This window comes from Dioscorea cayenensis, chromosome 16, assembly GCF_009730915.1.
Source record: "Dioscorea cayenensis subsp. rotundata cultivar TDr96_F1 chromosome 16, TDr96_F1_v2_PseudoChromosome.rev07_lg8_w22 25.fasta, whole genome shotgun sequence".
In the NCBI taxonomy this organism is placed as follows: domain Eukaryota; kingdom Viridiplantae; phylum Streptophyta; class Magnoliopsida; order Dioscoreales; family Dioscoreaceae; genus Dioscorea; species Dioscorea cayenensis.
In genome coordinates, this window is record NC_052486.1 from 15,874,201 (window position 1) to 15,877,893 (window position 3,693).

General features: G+C 46.1%; 1 pseudogene; it reads left to right on the top strand.

Moving 5' to 3' along the window:
• The first annotated feature begins 2,444 nt into the window (after positions 1-2,444).
• The window catches only part of LOC120278559, a 3,383-nt pseudogene continuing 2,134 nt past the window's right edge, over positions 2,445-3,693 (top strand).

A 3,693-nucleotide genomic window follows, 5' to 3' on the forward strand; every position in this document is an offset into this window, starting at 1 on the left:
TGTGGAACAAGCAAAGAGTGGAAGACCAGATGAAAGAGAATTGGAACTTGAGCTCTTTTCTGCTCTCAGATGCAAGCAACTCGAACTGAATCACCAATGCGGCGGATAGAAAGACAAGTAGTCCGTCTTCGGTCAGCACGCGCACCCTTGCTTGAGCCCACATCTTCAGTTTGAGCACGGCTTGGTGGATGAAAGACTTTGAAAATGCATGCTACTGCAACTGTAGGTAGAGGCATAAAGAAGGGCAAAAAAACCCTCCCTAATTGCGACTCCCAGTTGACTTCGAGTTGGGCACCCATTGTCTTACCACTTTCACTGAATCAAAATGGATGGCTACGTTCTCACTATGCCTGAAACTGACATTCGACATGAAAGAGACCCTCAGTCAAGCTGAAAGCGAGCATTTCTCGATTTGGTCAACTCCCCCTTCCTTCTGAACGAGGAAAGAAGGGCTTTCGCTCCCGTTTTGTCTTCTGGGCAGGGGAATCCAGGCGATCCACAGCTAAAAGCATTATAATAAAGACTACCGATATCGGAAGAGAAAGGCGGATCCATCATCTTACTGAGGGAAGTGATCTATCCCATCATCTTATCGTGTGCGATGGTGTATCCCGGATGGTCGGTTTAAAGCATATGCAATTTGGGGCTCTGACCTTGTCATCGCCGGTGAGAAAGTAGCATTACAGTATCAGGCCATCATGGCTGAGCTTCCTTCAGGTTGCATATCAAAAGATAAATCTCTCATATCACGATCCGGTTGCTTTGAGTTTGCCAAACGGTTTCTCATTCGTCGGGGAGAACTCTGTATATTTCCCTTCTCCATTCTCTGCTTGGATGATTGCCGCTTGTGTGAATCCTATTGCTGTGGATCCCGTGTGTGCTCGAAGAAGATCATTTTAGGATTCTTTTTAGTTTCATTTATTGACTCCGCGGTGCTTGTTATAGAGTTTATTGTGCCGCCAACCATCCAAAAAGTCAAAGATGCCGTCGGCATTTTCAAATTCTCTCCTAATTCAAAATAGTGGTGTTTTCCTCCCTTTCCCTTAGTATTTAGGTTGTAAAATCCTGATAGGATAGTAGACTGTTATACCTTTATAGTTGTAATGGCGTATCTTCTTTCTTTCTAAATAGAAAGATAAGGATTTCAAAGAAAAGGAAATCGACCTTCCTTTTTCTTTTTTAGGATGCTGGTTTCATCTTTGGTCTGGTGGTGATTAAATTAAAGAATGAATCTTGCTCTGGCTCAAGTTGAACACCTCTATATGCTGTAATCAGAAGGTACTCTTGAGTAATGCTATGACCGCCGATCGTTCCTGTGACCACACATCGTACCAACAGAAAACTATCAACCTATCGGTATGGTTTATTGTTCACGTGTTACGATCTCGCTCGTCAGATTGTTCCCCCTCCCCTGGTCAATGGCTGTGATTTGATTGACCAAGACCTTCCCTTACGACGATGGAATTTCTTCCACCGGCAAGAGTACCTCCGTTTGTCTCCTTCGACTTTAATGAAAAGCCTAGTCTTCAAAATTTCTTAGTATCGGTGCTTTCAATGATGAATATCCCATCCCATTCGTTTTACTTATTCTACCATTACCCATTAATGGCTTAAGCCGCTGTTACCATTTCCGCAACCTAACTAATACTTAGTTGTTTCCATTTCCTCATCTGGTGATAGATCCTCATCTTCTTCTAGCTCAAATCCCTTTTTTTCATATCCAGGGCACGTACCTTCAACTATCAACCAGATGAGATAGTCCTTTGAAAGGTCGAGTCGGTCTCTTTCTTTTAGGTCGTTTAGTAGTTCCCCAACCACCTTTCCCCCCGAGAAAGCCTTCCCGAGATGAAAAGAAAATGAAGGCTGATCTCCGGGATCGATGAGAGTTCGAAACCAGCAAAGCGGAGGCATCAACGCTGTAGTGCTAACGCACGCCCTACGATTTTGAAGTAGGCTTCGACAGCAGCGAGCGGAGTGTCGAAAAGCGAAGCAAGCCGCGCTAGCGCACTTCTCTTCCTTTATGAGCGAGACTCTATCCGGATCTATAGATAGATCTCTCGATCTAAAGAACTCCGCGAGCGAACCGAGCGAGCCATGAGCCACCCTATCGGCAAGGCTTGGAAAAGCCCTTACTTAAACTTAAGGCTCCCTTACTTCACTGAACCCGATTCACGCAGGGCCAAACCTGCTGAGCTAGCTAATTTTTTGTTTACGAGATCTCGGCTTTTCGGAAAGCTTGGAGAGAGACCCGCATCCTCTTGGTTGGCGCTGGGCCCGAGGATGATGGGACTACTTCCTAAAAGAGCGTTTCGTTTAGGCCGGCAGGAGGGACCCTGATCTCTCAATTGAGGGAGAAAAAAAGGGCTTTGCTCCCCTTTTTAAAAATAAAGAAAAAAAGGTCGAAGTTTAGACCGCTCACAGTAGTTATACCCATAGATAAGATCATGAAAGAAGCGATCAGAATGGTACCCGAATCCATTTATGATCCCATGTTTCCAGACACATCGCACTTCTGCTCGAGTCGAGGCTGCCACTCGGCCCTAAGACGGATCAAAGAAGAGTGGGGAACCTCTCGCTGGTTTTTGGAATTCGACAATCCGGAAATGTTTTCACACCATTTACCAACATCGATTCATCTCAATCTTTAAGGAAGAGATCGATGATCCCAAGTTCTTTTACTCCACTAAGAAACTATTTTCCGCCGGACGACTCGTAAGAGGTGAGAGGGGCCCTTACTCTGTCCCACACAGTGTACTATTATTGGCCCTACCAGGCAACATCTACCTACACAAGCTCGATCAGGAGATAGGGAGGATCCGACAGAAGCACGAAATTCCTCTTGTTATGAGAATCAGATCGGTTCTATTAAGGACAGGTCATCGTATTGATGACCAAGAAAAACTCTGGAGAAGAAACAAGGTTCAACGCTCTCCCAAGACAACAGAGCCCCCCCCACAAGCATCTCCCGGCGAAGGGAGGGACCAGAAAAGGCCTTTGGTTTTCCCCCCTTCAACGGCCCTTGCCGCTTTCCTTAACAAGCTGCCTCCTTTGCGCCGCCTTGCTCATAGAAGCCGCCGAGTTTACCCCGAAGGCCGAATTCTATGGTAGAGAAGGCTTTAATAAGAATTTGGCCATGAGAGACATTATTAAATATTGCAAAAGAAGGGGCCCGCAAATAGAGCTGGGCGGGGGGGTGATACTAGTTATTAGGTCAGAGAAACGCCTGGTCTGTAAGCTGACCCCCTTAAAAACCCATGATTTATTAATAAGGATTTGTTACGCACGATATGCCGATGACTTACTAGTGGGAATCGTGGGTCGTGTAGAGCTTCTCATCGAAATACAAAAAAATGTATCACCCACTTCCTACAATCCGGTCTAAACCTTTGGGTAGGCTCTGCGAGAATCAACAACCATAACGCCTGCAGATGCGGTGAGAATTCCCCAGTATGGTCATTTGGGAAGCCCCTCCAGGGATGACCCCCAAGCAATTCTTGTGAGAGCTAGAGAAGCATCTACGGGTAAAGCACCGTATCCATATAACTGCTTGCCACCTACTCTCCGCCATCCATTCCATGTTTAGGGACCCAGATTATAGTATCCGGATCAAAGAGCTGACGAAGGGGACGAGCGGAAGAGGTCATCTCTGAAGCAGCGGTTGAACTAGCGGAGACTCTTGGAACTAACCTTAGC